The sequence below is a fragment of the Stegodyphus dumicola genome, chromosome 1 (genome assembly GCF_044657685.1).
Source record: "Stegodyphus dumicola isolate Sdum_Otavi_A_Nest chromosome 1, ASM4465768v1".
Taxonomy (NCBI): Eukaryota; Metazoa; Arthropoda; class Arachnida; order Araneae; family Eresidae; genus Stegodyphus; species Stegodyphus dumicola.
Genome location: NC_140768.1, coordinates 238,206,870 through 238,224,014, shown reverse-complemented (window position 1 = coordinate 238,224,014; position 17,145 = coordinate 238,206,870). Strand labels below are relative to the sequence as shown.

The 17,145-nt window shown below is 34.2% G+C and overlaps 1 pseudogene; it reads left to right on the top strand.

Annotated features, from left to right (window-relative positions):
- The first annotated feature begins 3,007 nt into the window (after window positions 1-3,007).
- Window positions 3,008-3,666, top strand: LOC146999517 (uncharacterized; annotated as a pseudogene).
- The last annotated feature ends 13,479 nt before the right edge of the window (window positions 3,667-17,145 follow it).

Sequence of the window (17,145 nt, the reverse complement as noted above, 5' to 3'; positions counted from 1 at the left end):
ACGACGCATGCGCAGAAAGTTTGTAGCTTTGAGGTCCGGATTATAGATCATTCCGGATTACGGGTGTCCGAATTAACGACTTTTGACTGTACTATATTATATTAGCTTTTATAATATTAAAAAATTATATAAGAATGCAATTCATGCATAATAAATTACTTAACCCTTTGCGGCATGGTGGGTCAATATATGCCCCACCTAATTAATATTTATTTTCTCAGTTAGCAATTTCCGTTAGAAATTTTCTAATCTTTTAAAAATAATCTATTTTAGTTATTATTTTTCTCAGTAGATGTTACTACTATACCAGGGCTTAAGTTTATAAGCAAAAAATATTCAAAATAGGATCACAAGAGTGATATCCCTGTATCTCGCATTTTTCAATATTTTAAAAATTTTGGTATACAGTTTATGATATGTATGATACTTTTTAATATTCAAAAGTACTTTATTTTCAAAAATCTTAATTGTATTCAATATTTTATAACATTAATTTTGCAGTTGAAATAAGTGGGTTAAAATTTGTCCCACCACACACTTGAATTTCCGCTCAATAGATGGCAGCACTCACGATTATTTTTTCTTTTCTTTTTTGCATCTACTTTTTTCGTGATTGCGCGCGCTTTTACATCCGTTGTATGCTCTGATGTGCTAAAATGTCTAGGAAAAAGTTAACAACTCAGGAAGCTTTGGATCTTTTTGCTGAATTGCCATCTGATTGCGACTCAAATGCTTCAGATGTCAGTTTCTGATTCAGATGAAATTGAAATCCAGGAGAGAATAACTGAGGTTGAAGTTATTGCTGAAGAAGAAAGGGAAGTAGTCATAATTTGTTTCGCTTTTTAAAGACACAGATGCATCTATGCATGTGGCACTGTAAATATGAATCGGAAGTATCTACCCACAAATTTATGTCAAGAGGATATATAGACTTTTCAGTTAGCGATGATTCAATTTATTGCATAAAATGGAAGGATAAAAGATCCGTTTCTATCCTGTCTTGCCTGGAAAAGGCAACTGAAATGAAAGAAATTAATAGAAAGGAACGAGATGGAAAGACAAAAAAAAAGTACTGTGCGCAAACAGCATTATTTCATACAATAAGAATATGGGATATGTCGACTGATTGATCAACTGAAAGGACTATATGAAATAGACCGCAAAAGCAAGAAATGGTGGCACATGATTTTTTTTTTTTTTTTTTTTACTTTTTAGATGCGAGTATAGAAAACACATTTATTCAAGTTTGTTCGCGAACCTGATCATGATGTAAAAACAATGAAAGGTTTTCTTCTCTCAGTTACAGAAGGTCTAATGGCACTTGCAGGCAAGAAAGAGCTGAAAAGAAAACTGAAATCCCCAGTTCAAATAAAACTAAAAACCCGTTCGTACAACCAGAAAAGACACTAAAAAATGTAAGTAAAACGCCAAAGAGAACGAGCAGGAGAAGATCTGCATATTGCAGCATATCGAAAGAATAACGACGAACATTTTGCATGTGTGAAACATGTGAAGTGCCTCTATGCTTACAAAAGAATGAAATAACATGTTTTTCAAAGTTTCATGAAAGTGACTTTTTTTTCAATTTTAGTCATATATAAATGTTTTTGAATCAAGTGCCAATTTTAATATTTTATTTAGTATCATATGTACGAGTATCAAATTTTAATCTTAAAATAATATTCAAGAAAATACTTTCTTTTGTTCCTAAAATTTAAAAATATTAAATATATACTACATGCAAAATGTGCATATGCAAAATTTTACAAGTCATGCATATATGCAATAAGTACAAAATGCATTTTAGTGTGTTTATTATGAATATTTTAGAATGCACGCTTTATTTTGTTTATTCATTCCACATATAATTTTTTTTCCCTGCTATACACCAATATGCTATAAGACATGTGCTAGTTGCATGGTGGGACAAATGGTATCCCACCTTCCACCGTAAAAAATAAAAGCGCAGAATTTTTTTCAAGCCTTAAAGGCACTTAAGTAAGTCCATCTGACTTATTCTAAGGCATTTTTTTAAAGATTAAAATATATTTTAAATATGCGTGTCGCAAAGGGTTAAACCAGACTTAAAAAATTTGACAGAAAGGTATTTTTTTATAAATTTTGTCAGTGTTTTAAAAGAAAGGCAAAGATTTCCTACACAGAATTAAAAGCGTTCTGTTGCAAAGAAATCAGAACTTAGTATTAGTTCTGGTGAATTGGGGGGGGGGAGAGTTTAAACATAATTTTGTCTGTATTTTGAATGACAATAATTTTGTCTCGGTCTTTTAGATGGTTTAGTGAAGCATGTAAATCTGAAATTTATGAAAAACTGGTTACACAATTATAATATTTTATTACAAAAAATAATAGTAGGACTGGAAGGGAATTAACTTTTTTCCTTTCCTAGGTATGTAGTGTGAATATGATCTGATTTGCATAATATATTTAGCCACTGAGTGAATAAATTCCTACTAGTGCCAGACCTGGTCAAAAGACATGTTGCCATTCATACATTACTGCATTCATTGCACTGTTTTTTAAATGATTTGTTTATTTTCTTTACAACAACTATGTAATTCTGCAAAACTCAGGAATCATGCAAACATGTGCCACAGAAAGTGGCCTAAAATGCTTGGTATAAGGATGAAGTAACTTCTTTTAGATATGTTGTGGTTTATCTTATTTGGAAAAGTCTAAAAAAATATCATACCAATTTAACCCCAGAACAGCCGAGAGATGGCAGCACATGATTACAGACCACAAAATTCTATCCCAAGATTCTCAAGGAGAGAGTCAGTCGTCGAACGCGCGCGATGGTGCACGTGTGTAGTTTGGAGGTGAAGATGAAATAAAAATTGTTAAGTTTGAAATGTTGAATTTAATTTGATCTTCCTAAATAATTATCATAGATTCTTAACAATGGTGACCCGGCCTTGCAGCAACCAAGCGTTATTGTTTTAAACTAATATTTGCACGGAAAAAAAAAAAAAAATTTCTCTTATTTTTACATATTACTTGGGACTTAGCCACGTGACTGGAAATGACTGAAGGAACAGCAATAATCGGAGCAGTAAAGATACCTGTGTACAACTTCGCCGATCCTTCACTATGGTTCACTATGTGCGAAGCAACATTTGAATTGGGAACACCGAAAGCGATATCGGAGTCTCGCACGAAGTATAATTACATTGTTTCGCACCTGCCCGCCGAAGCCGCATCAATTGTGAGAGATGTAATCAAAGCCCCCAACTCCACGGATCCTTACAATCACATTAAAACTGAGCTAATCAAGCGGTGCGGAGAATCGACGCATCAAGAAATGAAAAAACTCCTCGGCGGCGAACAGTTGGGAGATCGCCGGCCAAGTGAACTCTTACGCATAATGCGACGACGCGCTGAGTCATACAGCATTTCCGATGAACTAATGCTAACTGTTTTTACAGCATATCCCGAGTTTCGTACAGGTCGATACTCGCAGCGAACACGCCTTTAACCTTGGATAAAGCTGCGGAAGTTGCGGATCGTGTCATCGATGTATCACCATCTCCTGTAGCGGTAAGTGCCACAAATATTTGTTCTGCTAATATTTCAGATTCCATTGAAGAACGTTTACTCGCAGAGATAAAAAAATTGCACGTAAGAATCGATAATACGTATCTCGCGTGATCGTCGCCGCACTCGTAGTCAGAATAAATATCGCGGCTAAAGAGAACGCAGCCCCTCTCAAAATAAAAACAAGTTTGATACCTGTTGGTACCACCTTAAATTTGGTGAGAGAGCTATAAAGTGTACCCCGCCCTGTAAATTTTCAAAAAACGGCCCAGGCGAGGCATAGCGGCGACTACAGCCTTGCCCTCCAATTCTCGTCGCCTTTTTGTTAGAGATGCGCGCACAAATGTCAACTTCCTCATCGACACGGGTTCTGACGTATCTATAATTCCAGCAACAGCATTGCAAAGGCGAAATCGCATCCAAATGACCCTTTCAGCAGCAAACACTACACCAATTTCCGTCTACACTAGCCAAAATCTCTCCTTAGACTTAGGTTTAAGACGCATATTCAGATGGACCTTTCTTGTCGGCAGTGTTTCAACCCCTATTATTGGTGCAGATTTTTTGTATAATTTCAACTTGATGCCTAACCTCCACACAAAAAGATTAATCGACGGTAACACTAATCTTGGCTCTAAATGCAGTTTACGAGTTAGTGCAATACATTCAATAAAGACAGTATCTGGCGACAGTATATACCATAAATTATTATTAGAATTTCCAGAAATCACAAAACCACCCCGTGCTGACCAAGAAATTAAGCACACAGTAGTGCATCACATCCAAACCACAGGACCTCCCGTCACTGCTAAAGCACGACGTCTTGCCCCAGACCGCCTACGAATCGCCAAAGAAGAATTCCAAAATATGATAGAATTAGGCCACATTCGTCCTTCAAAAAGTAACTACGCATCACCTTTGCATATGGTCCCTAAAAAGGACAGCACGGAATGGCGTCCTGTAGGAGATTACAGAGCCCTCAATGCACAAACAATAAAAGATAATTATAACATTCCTAATATCTTAGATTTTACTTCTGAACTACATGGCTGCAAAATTTTCTCGTACCTTGATTTAATTAAAGCCTATCATCAAATCCCTATACATCCTGATGATATCCACAAAAGTGCTATAATCACCCCCTTCGGCTTATTTGAAAGCTGTCGCATGCAATTTGGCCTATGTAACGCTGCAGCCACATTCCAAAGATTCATCGATGAAGTTACTCGAGATTTAAAATTTGTTTATGCATTCGTAGACGATATATTAGTAGCATCTAAATCTGAGGAAGAGCATATCTCGCATCTAAGAATACTTTTTGAAAGATTGCAAAATTATGGCCTTAGCCTTAAACCTTCTAAGTGTGTTTTTGGTGTTTCCTCAATAAATTTCTTAGGTGTCAAAGTATCTGAAGAAGGAACAGAACCCCTGAAAAATAGAGTAGACTGTATTTTGAATTTTCCTAAACCTACTACCATAATTCAATTAAGACGCTTCTTAGGTCTATTCAATTTCTATAGACGTTTCGTTCCTAGAGCAGCACACATATTAGCACCCTTAAATAAATTTTCAGAAGGTATCAAAAATAATAAAAAGAGCAGAAAACCTAAACAAAACGATCCCAAAGAAACACTTCAATGGTCTGAGGCTAGCGAACAGGCATTTACAGATGCCAAAAATTCACTAGCTACCGCAACTCTTCTTCGTCACCCAATTCCAGGAGCCAAACTTAGTGTTTGGGTTGATGCCAGTGACCTGGCAGTTGATGGTTCCTTGATGCAACTCAACACAACCAACTGGGAACCGATTGCATTCTTCTCTGTTAAGCTCACCAACAGTCAACAAAAATTCTCCACCTATGATCGAGAACTATTGGCCATTTACACTGCGGTGAAGAGATTCCGGCACATGCTCGAAGGTCGGAACTTTATCATTTTCACTGATCAAAAGCCTCTTATCTACGCCTTTAAGCAAAATTCAGAGAAGTGCAGTCCGCGCCAATGGCGTCGACTTGATTTCATTTCTCAGTTTAGCACTGACATTCGTCATACCAGTGGTGTTAATAATAGCGTTGCAGATGCATTATCCAGAATTGAGATAAACAACATCTCAAATTCCTCATTTCTTGATTTTGAAGCCTTTAGTCACGCTCAGAAAGCTGATGATTTACAAAATCTGCAAAACAGCAATCATTCACTAGAAATAAAGTCCATGCCCAGCCCAGTGTCAGCAACAGAACTCATCTGTGATGTATCAACCGGAATTCCAAGACCTATTGTGCCAGCATCTTTTCGTAAAATAGTGTTTGACCATTTTCAGAACCTCTCGCATCCAGGAACAACAGGATCTTGCAAATTAATTTCTGCTCGCTATGTTTGGCCCAATATGAAAAAGAATATTAAAGACTGGGTAAAAAGTTGTGATGCATGCCAGCGATCCAAAGTTCACAAACACACAAAAACACCTTTGGGTACATTTGCTACACCAGACGCACGATTTTCTCATCTGCATGTGGATTTAATCGGACCCTTGCCTCCTTCAGAGGGCAAAATGTACTGCCTCACCATCATCGACAGGTTCACCAGATGGCCTGAAGTGATACCCATCGCTGATATGACAGCAGCAACAGCATGCAGAGCCTTGTTCGAAGGATGGATATCCCGCTTTGGATGCCCATCTACCATCACCACAGATCAGGGTCGCCAGTTTGAGTCACCTCTGTTCAGTGAGCTCACACAAATTATGGGAACAACAAGAATTCGTACTACAGCCTTTCATCCCCAAGCAAATGGCTTAGTAGAACGTTTTCACAGAGTCTTGAAAAATTCTTTAAAAGCCCATGAAAACCCAAGATGGACTGAATCATTACCAACAGTTCTCCTTGGCATTCGAGCTGCTGTTAAAACAGACATACAAGCATCAAGTGCTGATCTTGTGTATGGAACTTCACTAAGACTTCCAGCAGATTTATTTTCCCAAAGTGCCCAAAATACAACTCCATCTTATGAGTATGTGCAGAAACTCCAGGCACAAATGCAGCAGTTAAAGCCATTTCCCAACCAAAATCACCAAACAAGAATCTTTGTGCACCCAGAATTGCAAAAGTGTACACATGTTTTCCTTCGTGTGGACAAAATAACACCACCGCTCACTCAACCATATACAGGTCCCCACAAAGTCATAAGTCGAAGCGACAAAGTTATAAAAATATCCATAAATGTCAGGCAAAGCAATGTTTCCCTAGACAGAGTGAAACCTGCATTCATATATAATGATGAAATACAACAAATTCCTCACGAGCATGAACCTAAAGTCCCAGGAAATACTACTGGAAACTCTGTCAACAATTCCAAAACCACAAAATCTGGATGAATTGTGAAATTTAGCAAGAGACTCATCACAGAAATTGGTTAACTTGATCATAATTACTCTTGAGTTACTCGATTTTCAATGTTCATCATATCACAATTATTCTCTACAAATTTTAGAACTGAAAAACCTTTATTTTCATTTATTCATGTCAATTAGATTTAACCTGTATTACTTTATTTTGTTTTCTACTTTTATTTAATTTCATGTATGTAAGTGATTTCAGCAACTGACACAACCCAGCATCCCAATTCCCTTTTGTTTATGCTATGTATGTGTAAATACTGTCGTTCTTTCACTTCGCTTGTTCACTGGGGGGATACTCTTGTTGTGGTTTATCTTATTTGAAAAAGTCTAAAAAAATATCATACCAATTTAACCCCAGAACAGCTGAGAGATGGCAGCATATAATTACAGACCACGAAATTCTATCCCAAGATTCTCAAGGAGAGAGTCAGTCGTCGAACGCGCGCGATGGTGCACGTGTGTAGTTTGGAGGTGAAGATGAAATAAAAATTGTTAGGTTTGAAATGTTGAATCTAATTTGATCTTCCTAAATAATTATCATAGATTCTTAACAGATATTTCACTTGTCACACAGAAAAAGAAAACTCAAAATAATTTTCAATTTTTTTCTTAAAATTATCCATTTGCCTTATAAAATAAATATTTAATTAAACTAAATTTTAAAATTTACATTTCCATGTGCATATTATGAAGATTATTATTATTTTATATATACATACTATATATATAAAATATGTAGACCCAGATTTAGACTAAGCCTCATATACATTTACTTCTCCCCCCCCCATTTCTTCTTTCTTGGTCTTGGTTCAATCCACAGTAAAACTGGCATAAATTTTTTTTATGCCAGTTTTACTGCATCCTTTCCTTTAAAAGTACATCCTTTCCTCGAGTTTCTAACGACGTTTTGTTCCTAATGACCATTTCCTTGTTGCCCTAAAAATATGCTTATTTTGCTAAATGGTTTATCCAGTTCTAACTGTTTGCATGTATCATATAATAACAGAGCTGTGACAGACACATATACTAGTGTTAAAATATTTTGTTCTTGATGTGAAATGCCATTCATGTTACAATACTGAGGATAATAATAAAATTTACATGTCTTTTTTTTATTATATGCTTGCCTACCTACTGAATTTAATTTTATATTACCATTTTTATTTTTCAAAATTGTATTTTAGAACGCCCCTCTCATTCTTTAACTTCATTTTTCTTTACTTTGAAATTCTTCATTTGAGACATATACAATTTCCTCCAATTTTAGTACAAAATCGAGGGGAAAAAAAAAGTACCTGGAAAATCTCAGTAACGATGGTGAGGTCCAAATTAAGTTAGAAATTAAGCAATTCATTTCACAGCTGCATTTTCAGCAGTGAAATTTCTTTTAAGGGTCAAAAATGTTACAACTATTAGGTGTTTTGTTAGAAAAATTCTGTGTTTTAATAAATAAATGCATTATTTTCTTGACGAAAAGGAATTTCTTATAATGCTTTGTATCCATATTGTTAATTACTGGACATGCATTTGTTTTTTTATTTAATTCAGTTGGGGAAATATTCAACCACATTTTTCTGTATATCTTGCATAGAGATTGCTCATATTTAGGGTTTTCATAGATGCTAACTCTACTGGTTTTCAATCACGTTACAAAAATCTCCAGTTTTTGAGATTTCATTGTTGACAGCTGTGGATTTTCTTCAGATGAAAAATAGACATTTTTATGACTTTATTGTTTATCAATTATTTTTGTATGCTTTTGTAATTTTTTTATTATTAAAATATTTTCCCTTTTACAAAGTTCTAAACTTTTTCTTTTTTCAGATTCACCTCACCGATGATATCGGAACAACATTATTGATGTTTGTTGTATTCAGATCTGCTTTCGACGAAATAAATTCAGGTAGTGAAAAATATTCATATGCAGATTTATTTACGCTCTTCATAGAACGGGGATGTGACGTTAATGCCACTAGGTTGGGTAGTACTGTTCTTCACTTGGCAGTTATCGAAAAACAAGAAATTTTAGTGCGAAAATTGCTCATTTCTGGAGCTGAAATCGACAGGCGTGATGAGTATGGTTTTACCCCATTGTTCTATGCATGTAGAAGAGGTAGCCAGAGATTTGTGGATTTACTTATAATTGCTGGTGCTAAATTATGCACACAGAATTGGAGAAATAATTTGATAATCTCTGGAAATGAAGAAAGCATTAAGATGCTTATATATATAAATGATAAATCCAAGCAGTGTCATACGCTGGAAAACTTGTGTTACATTAGTATCAGGAAAAGACTTCAGAATGTAGAAAGAGATGCCTTTCAACTGGGTTTACCTCCATTATTAATAAGACGCTTACAACTCAAAGACTGTTCTAATTATGTACGATGATTATTCTAATTATGTATGATGTACTGAGTTGTAAAGTTTAATAAAGGGTAAAATATTGCTAAGTATGCATTTTCCTTTTTTGAGGGGGCTGAAATAACACTTCTTTTATTATTTTACATTCTTACAATATTTGCTGTCATAATTTATAAAAGTTGCGCTATATCTATAGTATAAACAAGCAAGAAGAAAGGTGTGCATATATCATATGTTAACAACAAAACAATGCACAAATGGAAAAGTTTGTAACCCAATAAAAGCACTTTTGTTATAAATAACACCAAGCAAGAAATAACATTTGCATGGAAGGAAAGCTTTTTTAGAATTATATTTAAATTATCTGCGACAATAAAAGCATGATCAAGTTTTCTTGCCAATTAACAGAACCAGTCCAGTCCTCCTGTATACAGATTTGGGAGATATTTTAAAATTTTATTGCCTTTTAGTCCACTTTCACATTACTTTGATTACCATTAAAAATTAACATGAGTCCGGCCTCTGAAAATTTACATCTTATTCAAAAATTACAAATCTTTGGATAAGATTACAATCACAGATACAAATCTTGTTCAAAGAGTTGAAGTTATATATTTAATTATTTATATGACTTATCGTTATTATCGTTGCTAGAATATTTTATTTTGATAATTATATTTTACTTTTATTGGAGCTGGAATAATGATTGCAGTTTGTGTTTTCCAGCAGTTAATTAATTAAACTAAAAAAGTATTGCTTCTTATCATCTTTCGTTTTTTAATATAACCGTTACATGAAATTAATTCAGTTTCAGAATCCTTACTTCTTCAGAAATATTTGCAAGAAATTTCTGAAACAAAGTATACAAATGATTTCAAATGCTAAAAACTGAAAAATTCGAATAACTAGATAAATAATTATAAAATAATACAGCACACAATTTTTAATGCCTAATCTTTTATACCTAATTCATTTTTAAAGCATCAACAGTCCAAGTCTTCTCAATTTTACTCACAAGATAAATATGTATTACTATTATTTTGGCGTGTGTTTTGGGGTTTGGCTGTATTATGAAACGCTAATACCACACAACGTAAATTGTTGGTACATCACATGATATTCTTCCGAGATGTGAAGAACACAAGTCCGGCCCACTCAGTCTCTTTCGTGCAAGGTCCAAAGAAGCCACTATTGAGATAGATGGAAGAAATTTTTTTTTGTTAAAGTATATTTTACCAAACAGATCTCTTCTAAATATCTGATATCACGTAATAGAAAATAAGGTAGAAAAGAAATCTCATAGTTTTCTGAATAGAAGCTCAACGTTAAGATAGGATAATCATTCTTTTTATAAATAACAGAGGTCGCTTTCAACACAAGTGCCTCAACAAATCACTTTGCTGTTAGTTTTCTATCGCTGATATCTGTCACCGTTTTTCCTTTATACAGAACAACATGTCTCAGGTATTATAATTATGATACTAAAAAGATTTTTTAGAAAGTTTTAGCATTCATCCAATAATCATGTAAATCACAGCTCAAAATAGCTCTTTAAGCTAAATCATTTAATAACAGGTAGCACATTGAAATTCGGACTGTCTCGTTTAACTAACCAAAACCCTCAAGTAACTCGAAACTCTCCTTCCCTCCGAAAAAGCCAACAGTAGAAACATTTCTAAGAAAACGACTCATGTTCGATATACAGAAATTTTGCCTGGGACCTAATAATAATTTAGAGTTGCTCTCTGAGTGTCATGTTTGTTTATACTCTTTTAAATTTTGTTCCACATAAATGTTTCCTCAGAATTGTTACAACATTAAGCATTTCCCCCCCCCCTAACTCTTATTCAGGTTCACTTGGCTCTAGAACTCAACAGCAGAAACTCAGTATAATCACGTATGTGTCAAAGTACTAATTACATCTCACTTGATATGAGCTGGTAAAGCGCGTGGAATGAAACGATATTTAAGATAGTAGGTGCTTGGAAATTTATATCGTTGGTCCTTTGGTATTTAATTAGGAAAATTCTCAAAGATCCATTGTGGAAGTATTTCAGATTACTGAGAATTACCTGCTATGTGCAGTATCCTTATATCTGCATCAAGGTATAAAACAGGCCCTTTAATTTCTCTTTCAAAGTTTCCATGTAAACGTGGATTGCAGATAAAATTCAACTAGTTTCAAAAGAATAAAACTTGCAAATTTATTTTGAGACTAGCGGAAGTACAAGTTGGATTGAGAACAATGCATCTAACAGCACAGATCTGTAATACCGCTATAATCCTTCTCTAAAAACGATAAAAAAAAGTACAATTCACATTCATACATTTTTCAGTCTGATGCGATATGGAACCCACATAAAAATTTTCGATAGAAAAATAAGCTAATTCTGTTTCATTATATCAGCAACAATGGCACGCAGTTTTGAATGATTTTTGTTTTTCTTATCAAATAGTCCTAAAAGCTTAATTTCCATTCAATATTTCACCTATAATTAATTTTAGTTGATTAAATGTGGCAAAATCTTGACCTTTATTCATCAGAAATTAATAACATGAACAAACAAACATACATTCTTCTTTATATGTATAGATTTTGTAAAACTTACAAATTTTTATTAAAAAACTCCATGATTTGAAAGCGAGCGGTAGCAACACTTCGAAATAAAGCATTTTTATCTCCAAAGCTCGAGACTGTTGCCACTCGGAAAAATGTGTGCGAAAATCAGCGCTTTCAGAGTTTCTAATTAGTATGTCAGCTGATTAAATTCGAAAGAAGATGGGACCAGTCGAAATGGCTTACCACGGATTTTTGGAATCGGGAATAATGTATTTAATGTTTGGCAATTCTATTTTTATTTCATTGTCAAACTTAGAAATTTTTTATTAATAATCTCTAGGATTTGATTGCGAGAGGGTTGCCACTCGGAAATATTAGGGCGAAAATTATCATTTTCCCAAGTTTTTAATTAATATCTCTGATTTTAGCTACTTCATTTTGGAAAAAAGTGGTGGTCGACCTTTGCAAGACCCAGAAAACAATTGTAGAAAGTTTGGTGAGAAACGCACAAATTTTCTTCTTTATATATATAGATGGTGTGAAAACAGAGTTGTTGTGTTATCCAGCTACATTGACCTATGAGCAGCCGTGCAATAATGATGCTGAACACTGGTACTTCGACCTGAGCTCGATTCTAGACAGACGGGCTGATTGCATCGGCGTTTTCATGATTTGTCTACTGTTTAAGGAATATACTAGCTAGTTTCCCTTAAAACTCCTTCCAAGAAGACATTTCCCCTTAGGCAGACAACCCATGCATGCTTTGTCGTAATCAAATAATATACATATTATGTTACACAAATCATTTTGCCAGTGGGTATATTTTTGTCTTAAAGATATAAATTGAACGAATAGAAAACCTCATTACTTGCAACCGTAATGTATAATCAATACATTGTAAATAAAGGTTTCTCTTCGACAGACTTTCTTCAACTACATATAATTAAGTAAATATTTATTTGCTTGTATAATACACTGCTGACAAAAAATTGACAAGAAATGCAATTTTGAACGTTAAATAAGTACTTGAATTTCATTGCCATTGCAGAAAGGAATACTGAAGTATCATACAATATTATCAACGCAACTGGATATTCTTCACAACTACACATCAACAGCATTCAGGGCAGAGATACTTTCTTGATTTGAAAAGATGTGTCAAATAATGTTGCATCTTGAAATTTTCCAAAACAGATAAATACGTCATCTTGAAAGACCCAAATAGAATAAAAGTATTGTTTTAAAGCTGAGAAATGTAAACTTAAAGTACATGGGCATTTGGCGTTAAAAACTATAAACGGCGAATCACTTTTAAAATTGTTCCCACCCAATATTATCGCCCTATATTATATTTAAAGAAATTAAATAGTGAAGAATCTGCATAAATGTATGTATATTCCTCGCACTGTAAAATAGCGTAACCTAAAGCCATTGAAATTTGGAATAACGTAATCTTCCATAGAATATGGGCATGTGGAAGCCCTAGTTTGAATTTGAAATTTGTTTTATTATCAATTTCTTGTTCAGAAACACTTCAACGTGTTATTGACCAAAACACTAAACGATTTGAAGCAAGTAGTGGCAACACTGTGCGAAAGAAAAACATTTTTATCTCCAGGGCACGAGACTCTGTATCGGAATTTCTAAAGATATACTCATTTAAAAATTATTTTGTGATATTGCTGTTGAACTGAGTTTCATGGTTTGAATACAAAGAACATGATATTTAAAAAATAAGGAAAACGTTAAAAAAGTAATTTAACGCAATTAAATTTTTAATTAATTTAAAATCTGAAACCTTTGAATTTTTTTTCTTACTGCTTTTAACCTTTTTTCCACTTTTCACTTCACCATATTTCTTCATTCGCCTCATATACTGGTGATTATTTTATTGTCGGCACACATATGCAGTTTCCAGTGACATAATAATTGTTACTAACGCTGAATACTGTAATTTTTTTATTTCATTTTACGTAATATTGACTTTCATAGACTGATATGGTCTTTCGTTGTGTTTTGCATCGGAACGCATATATATTATACGAATCACAGCCAACTTATAAGGAGATTTTGAAGTATAGAAGATATTCCTCGTTGAAATCGTCTCTGTTAAAGACAAGTCTGAAAATGCGAATGTCGTCCGTTTTCAGACATACAAAGATAAATTTTGGAACATTTTAGAAAATTATCGAACAGTTTTGAATCGAGCATGAATAGTTATTCCTATAAGTTATTGTACAAAACTAAGCGGAGAGATTCCAGATGAACGTTAAAATAACCAAAGAAATAGTAGAGCAGGTATTAGTGCAATCGCGATGCGCATGTGAAGGGTCACAGAAATATGGCTCCACACTTAACCATTGCGGTCGCAGTTCAAAGCTGGCTTTCAGCATAATAAACCTCATACAAATGGCAACCACTTCAATCGAAATGAACATTAATTCATTATTTTCTCAAACTTCGAAAGTAACTCAAATTTTATGGGGTCTAATCATTGCCGCTGAATTTATTATAATGTTTTATGTATAAAATGTCAAACAAGTCAGCAAATTAACTCGATGTTGCTGCCATTACTTTAATGTAGGGTTCTTCAACCCGTAGCCCGCTGAAGGTGTTTTAGTGGCCCCACATTTGAATTTGAAGAAACATTGAAGAATTTTTGATTTCAAGAAAACTTGCCTTGTCAGCTTTTTCTCGTAAAAAAAATCCCTCCTATTCTTGATATTTAAAACATTTTATTGACATGCCTCATATTATTTGAGGTAAAATTTTCTGAAAATGACGAATTTTAGGCAGTTTGCCTTATTTGCAACGGCAGTGTATCTGTGATGAAGGAATACAACATTAAGAGATATGATACTAAGCACAGTGAGACACATTCTGCACTGGAAGGTCATTTTCGAAGTGATAAGGTGAGTGAATTAAAATCAAAACTAAATTTTCAGCAGTCTTTCTTCACCACAGCGAATAAAGAATATGAAAATAGTGTTCGTGTTAGTTACGTAATAGCAGAAAAATTGCTAAGGGTGGAAAACCATTTTCTTATGGAGAATTTCAAAAGAATGTCTTCAGAGTGCAGTTGATGTACTTTGGCTTTCGAGTCATATCGAATATTAGCTTGTCTGGTGTGACAGTAGCCAAGCGCATATAGGATCTCGCAAGAGATATATTCAGAAAATTAAAATGTAAATGCAAAAAATTTGAGTCTTATTCTGTAGCGATAGATGAATCGACAGATGCAACAATTTAGATATTGCACAAGTAACCATTTTTATTCGTTGCGTTGATAGAGACTTCACAATAGTAGAGGAATAAGCCAGAGTTGTTGCACTTAAAAGTACAATACGAGGAATGGATTTATATTCCAGTCTGACACAAACTTTGGATAAATGTAATGTTGACTTCGGTAATATATCTGCTATAACCACGGATGGTGCTACATCTATGACTGGAGACAAAATGAAATTAAGAACATTACTCATATCTCATATGAAGGCTAGTGGAAATAATACTATGATGATTTTCCACTGCATCATTCTTCAAGAAAATTTGTGCAAGAAGTTATTCTCAAACTTTGAACAATGTGATGAGTGTTGTTGTAAAAGTGGTTAATTTCATTCGGTCTAGAGGACTTAATCACAGGTAATTTGAACAGTTCTTGATTGATTTGGAAGCTGAATATGGTGATGTTGTGTATTATGTGGAAGTACCTTGGTTGAGGCCACTCTTGTTTGATCTTGTCCACTCTTGAAGAAAGATGCTTCAGCGTCTGTTTTGTTTGAAGAGCGAAATTCAACAATTCATGGAATCTAAAGGAAACTCTATTCACGAGTTCAGTGATGAGATATGGTTGAGAGACTTTGCATTTCTTGCAGACATTCAGGTCATCTCAATGATACGAACTACCGCTTACAGGGAAAAGATCTACCTATATTAATTTAGAAGTCAAACAACGAAAATCAGCGTTATATTTTCAAATATCGCAGGACTAGTTTCGATGGTTTTACCGAACCATCATATTCAGCTGCAAAAGAGCAAATGAACGAGATAAGATATAATGACAACATAAGACAAGAAAAGCCAGGACAAGAAACAAGCTACTGGCGCCATCTGTTGAAGAAACCAGAACTAAAACATAATTTCTTTAAAGGCTGAAGGCAAGTGGATTGGAATCAGGGTCATTAACTAGAACAGAAAGATTTTTTTAATGTGAAATGCCTCTAGAAAATCCAGTTCACCAATGGAAGATGCTTTTTGAATAATTTTGGCAGCAGAAACATTTAAATTGTGATTTTCATACCAACAATGTTGGGCAACAGAAGACTTCTGTGTTTCCTTTTTCCTAACATATGCCTCATGTTCTTTAACGCGAAATTTTAAGGCTCTCTTAGTTTGGGCGATGTAATTTAAACCAAACTGGCAAGGAATCCTATAAATACCCCAGGAATTCATATCCGGAATGGGGTCCTTGAGTAAAGAACTCGGAATTTTATTGATCGGAGAATAAATGACCCGAAAGTCAATTTTCTGCAAAATACGTGCAACCTTATAGCCAATTGACGGAAAGAAGGGAATGGCAACGGAATTTTTATAATCTCCTAAAACAAGAGTGGGCTTTTTTGTGTGTTGAGATGAGAAGTTTTTAACTGCTTCATTAATAATGTTAGGTGAAAAGCCCCTGTCAATAGCTATCGCTTTTAAATAATTTAGTTCTTCATCAAAGGATAGTTTGGAGGAGCAAACTTGAAGAGCCCGGAAAACATAGGAATAAAATGAAGCTAACTTTTGTTTAGTCGGATGACATGATTTGAAGTGAGGTTGAAGGCTTCAGTAAACCGTAGTACTGAAGATGGATGTGTTTTGCGTGACTAGAGTGTCGAGAAACGGAAGAGATTTTCAAGTCTCAAGTTCAAAAGTGAATTGAATAGCAGGATCAATGGAATTCATTGTTGAAAGAACTTTATTTAAATCATCTTTATTACCTTCAAACAGGGTAAAAGTATCGTCTACTATATTTGTTCGACGTTTTATTGCGTCTTAATTAAAAGATCTACTTGTTCATAATCTTTGTTATATTGTAAAAAGCTTTTAATACAAAATTAATCCTCTGGGAAAGTCAATAGTTAAATAAGAATCCCACTCACTTTTCTAAAATTGGTGGAGTGTGCAAAGAACTCTACAGCGTGGAATACAAATAATTATGTACAATGCATTTCAAATTTCAATTCAAAAGCAGATTTTGTGATTTTCGTAAAAATGAAATTAGATTGTTC